The 12,256-nt window shown below is 38.5% G+C and overlaps 1 long non-coding RNA gene across 2 annotated transcripts; it reads left to right on the forward strand.

Annotated features, from left to right (window-relative positions):
- Positions 1-1,850: 1,850 nt before the first annotated feature.
- On the forward strand, positions 1,851-8,846 carry LOC127160856 (uncharacterized). Of its 2 annotated transcripts, XR_007826867.1 has the most exons (4): positions 1,851-1,957; positions 2,085-5,151; positions 5,307-5,568; positions 8,445-8,846. It is a non-coding gene; the product is annotated as an uncharacterized LOC127160856 (long non-coding RNA). The 2 variants fall into 2 exon arrangements; XR_007826866.1 differs by having other exon boundaries at positions 1,851-5,151; positions 8,445-8,815.
- Positions 8,847-12,256: the final 3,410 nt, after the last annotated feature.

Below are 12,256 nucleotides of genomic sequence, written 5' to 3' on the forward strand. Positions count from 1 at the left end.
TTTTCAGTTACTATTAGGTTCATTTGCACTCCTAACAGTGATTTGAATTCGCTATCTGACCACAAAGGAGTTGCGAGACCACCTTTTTCAGTTGTGGGGATCAGCCTAGCGTTCTTTCTAACCATTTTGTGAGTTTCTTTGTTACCACACAATCACAACACTAAAACTTCTCTGATCAACAGAGGGTACGCTTGTTAACACAGATCAACTATAGTTAACCTTTCCTGAATTAACAGAAGACAACACAAACTACTAGCACTTTACACTAGTCTTCTCTGCCTAAACAGAGGGTAACAGATATTAGCACTTTACGCTAAACTTCTCTCTCTGAAGAGAGGATCAACAATTCTTCTCTGCCGAAACAAAGGATAACAGATATTAGCACGTAATAATGCTAATCTTCTCTACCTGAAATAGAGGATAACTGATATTAGCACGTAATGCTAATCTTCTCTACCTGAAATAGAGGATAACTGATATTAGCACGTAATGCTAATCTTCTCTACCTGAAATAGAGGATAACTTGTCTGTTAAACAAACCCTGCAGCTGTTTGTTAACACTTCTCTGGCGGCGCAGAGGATAACCACATGTACTGGCTTCTAATGGTTCTTTTGGATAGAGTGATACTCACCAACCCTTGGTACAGAAAGATTCAGTCTGGAACGAAGTCAGATCTTTGTTGAGCTTGAAGTTTCAATCTGGATTCAGGTGAGGAGCTCTATCCGGGTCACGGCACCAAAACTGTTGGAAACTCAGAAGCGAAGACCAGGAGACTCTTGGGTATCTTCAGCAGAATTCTTTATTGAGAATGCGCTGCATAGCTCTGCAGTCCTCAAAAGTCTGACTAAGGCAGTGATACATTGTAGTTTATATACATTTAGGGGGCAGTCCCCTAAAATGTAGACAAAGCACCTGGGTGACGATCCTAAACAAAGCATGCAAATGAAGTACTCAAGTGTAGCCAAGTGCCCCATTTACACCAGTCCTAATCCAATCATCATAACTACTCAAAGACTGGGCAGAGGCACCGAGAGCCATTACAAACAAAAGGTGAACATCTCAGTAATCTGGCTCATTTGACTTACAATAAAAGAACAGGAACTGGCAGGGACGTCTTGCTACAAACTTTGCTTGAAAGAATCATTTGTCTGATAACCTCATTTTTACCTTAAATGTTAAATACAATGTACTTTACCTTAGTTTTATTGTGATGCTATGTCAGAATATAGGATCAGCATATTTTCAACAGATTCTTAAATTTGTAATCCTACACATCAAAATAATTTGTTACTACGGTTGTAATCAATGCTGTAGAAAAATTGTGTTTAGACTTTTTAAAAAGTCGTTTCTACTTTTTCACTGCACTCTCCATAACTAAAATAAATGAAATGTCCTCTGCCTGTGTTGAGACATTGAGTTTTTTTTATGTAGATTACGTTGGGTCTCATTTATCAATCTAACATAGAAATGAGCGCAGAAATTGTCTTATGACCCTGTTCGTGTGTGATTCATCAAGCATTCGTATGCTACCAATCCCATCGTAGAGCTAATTGTGTGTTGATAAATGTGGCGTCTCCTAACAATCTCGCCCCCAATAGTTTACGACCCGGCCATGCAGAGGACGTAATCACATGAAAAACACCCCAAGTAAATGTAAGATGGGAGGAAAATACATAATTCCATGCTTTTCTCTTACAGTTATATTGTTAGGTAATTACTTTATATAAATTGCTGACATCAGGGAAACGCAATAATATGCGGGGCATTAAAAGAGCTTTGAATGCACAATCGCTTTTTTAATTTCACTTTTGAAATGCACGATCGCTCTGTGTTTACTACAGCGGCAGTACTTACCACACATTTTACAAGATCAGAGTCAGATGCTTGCCAGTGGTGTTCAGGATCTGCAAATCATTCGCCATTGTCTTCAGTCATCTCTCTTACTCCGTTTATGTGGTAAGTGAAATTGTATGTACTGTAATCAGCTAAACATGTCCCTTTGGTGGCTCGCGTTATTTTACCACAACGTGTTATTTGTTTTCCGTGCCTTTCTGAATAGAGATATATATTACTGTATTTCTAGTATGGCAAATGCACTGGGGGAACTGCTGGAGCCCAGAGGGGAGCGTCGACCGTTGGTAAAGAGAAAAACGATTTTCATTCAAACAAATTGAAATAAACTACACGTTCGAGTTAATCGATAAAATCAAGACTATTGCGTAATAGTCTGTTATGCTTGAATTGGCCTTTTTTCAAGTGGTCTTTTGCAAACACCAGATTTATATAAGAAGGAGGAAACGATGGTGTTTGAGACTCATGGTATGCCATGTCCATGTACTGAACTGTTATTATTCAACTATGCCAAGGTAAATACAGTTTTCTTCCTAACTGTTTGGAAATAATAGGATGATTACATATTGGTAATGATAATTTGTTAACAATAGGAATTTGAATGAAATTATTGGACAAAGCGATTTTTCCATTGTCCCAAGTGCCTCAGACCAAATGCAAAATGATACAGAGAAAACTTTGGGAAACCTAGTCATCCCCTCTCAACCAGGAGCTGGAGATTTTCTAGCCGCATACAAGGCTTCTTGCCATTACATAGGAACTGTTTGCATATCCTGGCAAATTTTCTGAAATATTTTGAATGGACAGAGACAGGTAGGGAACTTATAACATAATTAATTTTGGGTATGGAGTACATTGACCTTACCCCAGAGAGAAAGAAAAAGTTGGCCCATGTTGCTGATTTAAAATCTTACATGAGCCTAACATGAGATTTGATTGTAGCCACCACTCACGTTCATATTGATAAATGCCAAATCATTATAACTATTGTGTGGAACACAGTTGTTCACATTTGATTCCCATTTTCATGAATACTGTGCATGTGAAAATGAATGGTATGGAATGAATGATCTGTGGTTTATTGCATCCAAATTTGCATAATGGCCCTATAGCATGTTTGATTGTACATGTATATACCTTTCATGAGGAAGAGTTTGTACTGTGAGGAAATGTCCTCACAGTAATGGTACAAATGACTTTCTTTAGATGCAGTTCACCACCCCAGTGAACTTTTCAGTGGAACTGACCACAGTGTTTCTGTGCAACTGAAACTGTTAGGAAATATTTTCCATGGTAGTGAGGCACACCTACTTCTGTGCTGGTTCACTTCTGCATCTGTTCTGGGTTAGATGGAAAAGGAGAAGATACACATGATTTCGCAGCATTTTACAATTTTAGATAGTATTTATATTTTTCTGAGAAAGTGCACTTACTTGGCCATCCAGTCTTCTCAACGCTACATATTTTCATGTCTTTCTCATCAAACACACTTCTGATTTGGTACATTTGACAATGCTACATTTTCTCTATGGTTTAAACTTCCAGCCACACTGAGACTGTGTATATTTTCTAGTGGAAAATGAGTTTTTTGAGAACACTCTCCAAGATTTAAAAAAGTGTTGTAGAGCCAATGTATTCAAAAACTATGGAGGCATTTGAAAACTACAATGCATGATCATGTGATCCGGTGACGGTGGGCCACGGTGGTGTTGTACCTGCCACCTACTTTCACAGCACTGTAAATGTGAAAAGGTTGAGAAAACTTAATTTTTTTTGAGGTAATCAGTTCCCTCAGTTTTTAAGTGAAGTTATGATGTCTCAAATTTTAAGCAAACAGAACTGTTAGTTATTGAGTTGCATGTTACTTACTCTTAACTTGAAATACTGAGTAACTGAACTAAAAGTTAATTGCTATCAAAATGTACAAGTTAATTATCTTTTTTAATTGTTGCAACGTAAATTAGTCAATTTTTTATTTACATTACATCTGTACATGTAAAATGATTTTGGTTATTAATTTGAGAACACTGACAACCCAACAGCCAACTTAATTTAGATTAAATTTAGATTAGCTCATTGGATAGATGAAGAAACCTTGATTGAAAGGGTCTCACACCTTTGATGTCCTGGCAGGGGCTCTTGATAAAAATCATCATCAGTATAGAATAAGAGGAAAAGTGGTAAGAACCACAACTGACAGTGGCTCAAACTTCATCAAAGCATTAAGTGTGTTTGGTGAGCAAAGCCAGTGTTACGTGAAGAGTGAAGGACCCAGAGGCGAAGGCCGGGAAAAGCAAACAGAAGTCTTTATTCGTTCTTGGCAATGACAGTAATAATATTAACACAAGCTGTCAGCCCTCTACTTCCATTTCAGTAGCGCAGAACAGGAAAATACAGGAACGAAAAGTCACAGAATCAGCAGGAGCGCGCAGACTCCGGCAGCGCAGCAAGGGGGGATTCCTCAGCAGGTACGAGTGAGCCAGCGGTGGGCGTCCCGGGAAGGGTGAGTCGCCGAAGGTGCAAAACAGGATGACTGGGCAGACAAAGAAGACTCTAGACAGTAACTTGCAATTCAACAGGACCGGACAATAAACACAACAGGACTAGACTTGACTTGACACGACTAAAGTTATCTTGCAACAGGTTAGAGGATCTCAGAGAGACGGCGTTCAGACATAGTGAGTAGTAATCTGGCAGTAAAGCCCAGAAACAAACAGGTAGAAATAGAGAGGGTAATCAGGGCATAGTGGGGATCAGGTGCCGTAGCAATCAGCGCGAACCCAGATTGTGATAGCAGACAGCTGGGGGAGAGAGAAGGAGAGAGAGAGAGAGATGACATAGAAAGAAGAGGCTAGATGACGAGAGTCAAACCCGGCTCGTAACAGCCAGACTGAGGAAACAGAGTCCGAATCAGATCAAGACTCTTCTGAAGACCCAAAAGCTGTCTACGTGAACACTTTAAGCATCCTGGAACAAGATAGCGGTCTTGAGTACCAGCTTCCGTGGCATCAAAGGTGTGCATGCCACCAGTTGAATTGAGCCATGGCAGAAAAGAACAATGATACATACAAACGGCTGTCACGTGCAGCCTTTGTGAAATGTCAAGCAATGTGAAACAAATCCGGACGGTCATACATGGCAGCGGAAATTGTTAAAGATCAATGCAAGCTCCAGCTCATTTGTTCAAATCAGACTAGGTAGAACTCTACATACATGGCTGTGGACAGAATCATCTGGATCATACAAGAGAAGGGAGAGGATGCTATCAGAAATGTCTGTGAAGAATTAAAAGTAAAAATGTGAGTATTGTTTTATTTATATGTATATGTCCATGTGCATATATGACACTGATAATAAACAGTGCTTGAATTTGTTCTGCTTATTTCTTTTTCATACTTGTGTAAAATTGTCAATACATTTCCATACTTGGCTACACTTTCCCCACCTATTCCAGCTGAAATAGTTTTCCTGACTGAGTATTGCCCTGTGATCAAACCTTTGGTGACGGCTTTGAACATTCTTCAGTCTGAGACCAACATGCACTTGGGGTGGCTCCCGCCAGTGGTCTTTCAGTTTCAAGCCAAACTAAGCAGACTGGAGACAACTTCCAAGATGTTCATCAGAGTAGTTCAGGATGGTATTGAAAAGTGCTGCAGCAATCCTTCTGCCAAAGTTCAAGACCACCTGGACTGAGAGGGCTGATATCATAGAAGCAGGTATGATTTCAATATTTTATTTCATAGCGGAATCTGTTGTTTCTTTGCAGTCTTTGCAGTTTCTGCATTAAGATCAACTCTTATGATGGGCCCCTTAACATGCTCAAAAACTATGTTACACATATGTTACACATATGAAACCCAGTACACATATAGAACTCTTCGAGCAACAGGAAGTTGGTTATTCAGAGTTTTGTGTAAAACGCATGCTCTGGAATTTGATATACTAGTCCTAGGTTTTTTACCCGATTGCCTTCAAACTCGGTCAACATGATCTAGAGCAGTGGTTCCCAACCATGTTCCTGGAGGCCCCCCAACACTGCATGTTTTCCATGTCACCTTGATCAAACACCTGATTCAGATAATCAGCTCATTAGTGTACTCCAAGACCTGAAATAGGTGTGTCAGACAACGGAGAGATGCAAAATGTGCAGTGTTGAGGGGCCTCCAGGAACGTGGTTGGGAACCACTCATCTAGAGACATTAGGGATGCAAAATTGTGAGGGAATTTTTGATATCTTGGCCGTTGCGAGGCTTTGAAATTATGGCGAGAAATGAGAAACAGGAAGTGCAATTTAATCATTCAGAAAGTCCAATCACATAGATGTGACTATTAGGAGTCAAAGTTATAGTGCCACCAACTGGCAACAGGAAGTGTGACTTGAAATCACATGGATATTTTTACCCGATTTGCTTCAGACTTCATCAGAATAATGCCAAATCACAGCCGATGAGAACCTGTAAAGGGGTCCTTGATACATCACATGCTGTTGCCATGGCAACATTTCAAACTTTAACATTTGTTTTCTGTGTTTTTGGGGCACTTAATATAATTAGAATTTCATAAAAAAACTCAACACACACATCAGCATTAATGACAGTTAGAGGCAAAATCTCATTAATGGGCTCTATAGCGCCACCTTTCGCCGGACAACTTTCTAATTTACACTTATTAGCTGTGACCGACAGGAAGTCGGCTTTTTATATTTGAATGTGGATTTTTGAAAAATATAGCTCTGAATTATTGCATACTAGTTGTACAAAAATCACGGAATTCACACTAAACTTTGTCAACATGATGCCAAGATACTGAAGATACTGAGATATTTTGAACAGTGTTGACATGATGACTTATTCAAGTAACAGTAATTTTCATATATCTTCAAAAGTGCGTACGCTTAGTATCAAAATGTTCTCATGCCCAGAGGCCCCCAAAACATTAAAAGTATCATACATGTTATAGTGTCAGATGAAGACTGTACTACCAGGGATGAACACCAGAGGGAGTAATATGCTAAGGAATCTTGTTTGTTTGTTTGTTTATATAGCACAATTTAATACAACTCAGTTGCCCAAAGTGCTTCACAGTCACAAGCTAAAAAAACAGCCAGCACCCTCATCACATAAACGCACATAAACATTAATCCATTTTAAAAAGTTCCCCCGTTTGTAGTTAAAAGATGTTGTTTCAACATAAATTTGAACATGGATAAGGATTTAGCAAATCGAATAGATAGAGGTAGGGCATTCCACAGCTTAGGTCCTGCTCAAGAAAAGGCTCTGTCACCTCTATGTTTGTATTTTTTCCTAGATTATCTAGCAAAGTAGATGCTGACTTTCTGATCTTAAAGATCTAGAGGGGGTAGAGATTGCCACCATACTGGACAAATACACAGGAGCTAGATTGTGCAAGGGCTTAAAAACAAGTGGAAGGATCTTATCAATTATGATTTATTATTAAGTCATACTGGCAACCACTTTAATGAAACTAATAACAGAGTCACAGATTCATATTTCTTTGCTGACTTGAATCTTTTTTTTTTTTTTTTTACCTCTAATCCTATTCAGCTCATTCTCGGTGTGTAAGAATGAAAATAATACATAGAATCAATTGAGCTTTATTGCCAAGAAACATCCCAGGAACTTGAATGTCTGTAAAGTACTGTAATGCCACTGAATGCTTGTATAAATAAATTGAATCTTTAAAGGAAAATTTATGTGATTTATATACACTTACTGATTGAATAAGAAATCTGTTGAGTCTGACTGTTTACTGCTCAGTTCACTTAATTAGAATAAGATACAAATACATAAAATAAGTTCATTTATTGTATTTTACTGGTGATACATTTGTTTGTAATTATTTCACAAATGCTTAGATCATTAAAATAATATTTATAAATGGTTGTAGATCATAAAACATGTTGGTAACTTTAAAATAAGGTCTCTTTTGTTAACATTAGTTAATGCATTAACTAACATGAACTGACAATGAAGAATATATTTTTACAGCATTTATTCATATTTTTAAATTTTAGTTTATACAATTATTAATGTTCATGTTACATTCATAGTACATCAACTGATGTTAAAAGATCATACTTTATTCATATTTTTTAAACTTAATATTAATTAACATGAATAAATGCTATATAATTATTGTTCATGTTAACTAATATAGTAATTGTTAACAAATAAAACTGCAAGGTAAAGTGTTGCCGAAGATTTATAAGTTTATAACTTTAATAAATGTGTGTGTGTTGATGTTATAATGTAACACTTTCATTGCTGTAACCCTTAAATCCAGACTGCCAGAGTTACTGTGAATGCATGTGAATGAATGTGCCCACTGGGTTTTCCTGATGCTACTGGGATGACGATTGTGATGATGGTGAGGGCCCGTCATTGCTGCTTGCTATATTTATTATTAGACCCAAGACAAACTCATCCTACAGCTTTAAACCTGCAACCACCAAATCTGGCAAAAGACCATTAGGCTGTATTTCCCTGTAGCCGATTTCCAACTTCCATTCCTGTATAAAACACACATCCCATTAGCTTAACACACTAATGGATTATTTTATGTTCTTTGTCAGTCTTTTTTCCAGAGCAAGCCATTAAAACAATTCAAGAAGGTCTTAAGCTACTTGAAAGTTGGGACAACAAAAACACAGACGTAGTTCAAATGTGGCGTGGATAGAAAGACAATCATGGAGACTGCTGCAATTGCAGAGTTTGAAGCATGTGACATCGAGGCCTACAAAAATTTGCGTGGCACCTTCCAAAGAGGACAGAAACAGTCTTATTTTGCAGAGCGGTGCAGAGAAAATAACCTGTAGAACCTGTGTTTCTTTGTATGATAAATACCGTTCCACATGTTCTAGCCCAGTGGCTTTACACACGTCCACTTGAACTTTTCTTGTTCCATACCTCTTGTTTTAATTCAGCCATCATAAATATGGCCATGTGACTATACACACTCTCAGAAAAAAAGGTACAGCACTGTCACTGGGGCAGTACCCTAAGGTACAAAAGTGAAAAGGTACCAATATGTACTTTCAAAGTACTAAAATGGACCTTTAAGGTACTAAAATGTACCATTAGGGGTTGGTAAGCAGAGGTGGGTAGTCCAGGTGTCAGAAAGTAAAAGTCCTGCCATATGTTTGTTCCACCCATGAACTCAGTCAGCTGATTTCACCAGAGGTGGAACCAAGTCCTTCCTTTCAAGTCACAAGGGAGTCTAAAGTCAGATCCCAAGTCCTCAAAAAATTAAAGTTAATAAGATAATTAAGTGACTAATTAAATGATGGTTGTGCATTAGTGATAAACACCTGCTGTTATTGAGAACTACAGAGGATCAGATGTTGATGTTTTATTGGTTAAAATGATGCCACCATCATGGAGATCAGTGTTTGCTTTAGTTGGACTCTAGACCCTTGACTAATTATGTTAGATCTCTCTATGTCACAATGTTTGTAGTGTTGTAAAATAGTGAGATCAAGACTGTATGTGATCTGATTATATGGAAAGTAGCTTTATTTGTGTTCAAGTTTAGGTTTTGAAAAACCAGTCCTGTGAAGCTTGGCATGGAATTATAGTTCAGTTGTGATAATTCAAAATTAATGAACGTTCTTTTATACGTGGGGCATGTAAATATTTTAGCTTTTGTGCTGTTCAGACACACACAGACATCAAGAACCAGCATATGAATCTCAACAATGGTGACAATCAACTAAATTCTTCATGCTGCAATGCATGCTGGGTAACACCATAGTAAAAACTCCCATCATCTACTACAGCATGAAGAATTATTGTCACCACTGTTGAGGATCGTATGATAAGTGTTCAGGTCTAAAAGCCTGAGCTGCTGCAAATTTCCCCCCAATATTTAAGTTTTACAGTGGCATTTCTTTATTTGGCTTTTTATCCAGTTGTTTTTGATAATTTGTGTCAATCTACAAACCAAAGAATAGCCATTACATTATGTTCACTCAAATGATTTAAAAGCAAAACATGTTATCTAACATGTTATCTCTTATGTTACCATAAGCTTTTGATTCAATAATGTGCAAACACTTGCTGTGAAACAATATTGCAACTGCTTAGAAACAATTTACTTTGAATTACTAAAAGGGTCAAAAGACCAACTAAAGCAAACACTGATCTCCATGATGGTGGCTTCTTTTTTTAACCAATAAAACATCAACATCTGATCCTCTGTAATTCTCAGTAACAGCAGGTGTTCATCACTAATGCACAATCATCATTTAATTAGTCACTTAATTATCAATTACCTTTAACTCTTCGAGGACTTGGGATTTGACTTGAGACTCGCTTGTGACTTGAACAGAAGGACTTGGTTCCACCTCTGGTGAAATCATTTCATCAGTTCATGGGTGGAACAAATATATGGCAGGACTTTTACTTTCTGACCCCTGGACACCTCTGCTCACCTACCTCTTAAAGGTCCATTTTAGTACTTTGAAAGTACATATTGGTACCTTTCCACTTTTGTACCTTAGGGTACTGCCCCAGTGACAGAGCCGTACCTTTTTTTCGAACAGTGCACACTGTCACTTTAGCTGTTGCTTGTTCCATGGTTATTCCATGCTACTTAAGCATTGTTCTTGCTTCTTGTTTTCTAGTCATGATACATAAATATAATGTGCAACCAAACGGTCATTTCAAGCTTTTGAGGTATTTGGTAAACTTTTAAATATTATACTCTTAGACAATTACTTTAGAACGATGTAGTAACACTTGAGTGATTACTAGTGGGTTACCACGATCTTCACTTTAGATTACTCATTAAACCAGTTATGATACTCAGTGGATGTGGAATAACACTCTGGGGTTACAGTTAAAAACCTTAATGCATGAAGCTTTAAAGAACATACAAACATACACACACACGCACACACACACACATCAATGTAAAAGTGCCACATCTAGTCTGTTTAGGTCACATTTACCCTGCAGGTTTTGATGCCTATTTTCAATTTGTTGACTATATCTCACTATTTCAATTAGAAATGTTAAACTGACCAACTAAATGGACTAAAAGTTTATTCACATTTGTTTGTATCTAAACTGTTTTCCATCAGACCAACAACATGGCAGTGGAAAATGTGACATTCTCCTTTGACTTCCCTCTGGAAAATGAAACCACTGCTGAAAAAACAGCTAATACCAGCCAAGGCTGGATGGCTGGTTTTAACTGGTCAACCAGCCTGGTTTTAGCTGGTCATAGCTGGTCAGCAGGCTGGTTTTAGAGGGGTTTTGTCCACTTTCCCAGCCTGTCCAGGCTGATCAGGCTGGTTCTAGCTGGTCAGGCTGGGAAACCACCAGCTAAAATCAGCCTGGCCAGGCTGGGAGACCAGCTAAAATCAGCTACTTCCAGCTTAAACCAGCTAAGACCAGCCAACCAGCCTAGGCTGGTTTTAGCTGTTTTTTTTTTCAGCAGGGATGTCAAGTCTGTTCAAGTCAAGTCACATCATTGTTTGGATCATTGTTTGTTTGGATTACACTTCACATTTGGATTAATAAACTGCACTTCCACCTTCCAGATGGTCGCCCTTCCAGAGTCAGCTCACAAGATCCCTGCTGAAAAAACCAGCATGTGCTGGTTAGGTATGTTTTGGTGCTGGGATGTTGGTTTTAGCTGGTTTATGCTGGTTCTTTGCTGGTTTATGATGCTCCTTTGATGGTTATTGCTGGTCCTTTGCTGGTTTATGCTGGTCATGTTGCTGGTCAAGGACCAGCATAAACCAGCAAAGGACCAGCATAAACCAGCTCCCTGGCCAAGATGACCAGCATAAAATCCAGGTCAAAGCCACCAGCATAAACCAGCATCCCAGCACCAAAACATACCTAACCAGCATATGCTGTTTTTCCCTACAGGATGAGCCTCCCTCTATCCACTGCCTGCCTAAGCCTGTTGCCAAGATGGCCCATGGTCTGCCACTGCTCCATAGCCCAGGTCCTCCAGAGCTTCACTGTCTGCCATTGCTGTATGTAACGTGGGGTTTTGGATTTGGTTTTGTTTTGTGGTTTTGTTTCATGTTCATGTTTTCATGTCTTTTATTTTGTATTTGTTTCATGATGTTGTGTCTTGCTCCCTTTCCCTCATGTACTACTGCCATTGGTCCCTTAGTTCTATGTGTAATGTTCTCATTGGATATCTATGGTTGCTAGGGTCTTGTTCCTTGTTTTTCATTGGTTAGCTTGTGTCATGTGAACTGTCTTGTCTAGTATAAATAGCCCTTGTGTTCCTTGGTCCCTGGTTGCGTGTTAATGTTGTAACCCACTGTCTGTTGAGTGTCTGGTTATTTCATGTCTGTTTCACGTCAAGTCAAGTCTATGTCAAGTCTGTTAAAGTCAAGTCACGTCATTGTTTGTTTGATTGTTT

This window comes from Labeo rohita, unplaced genomic scaffold (assembly GCF_022985175.1).
Source record: "Labeo rohita strain BAU-BD-2019 unplaced genomic scaffold, IGBB_LRoh.1.0 scaffold_475, whole genome shotgun sequence".
Taxonomy (NCBI): Eukaryota; Metazoa; Chordata; class Actinopteri; order Cypriniformes; family Cyprinidae; genus Labeo; species Labeo rohita.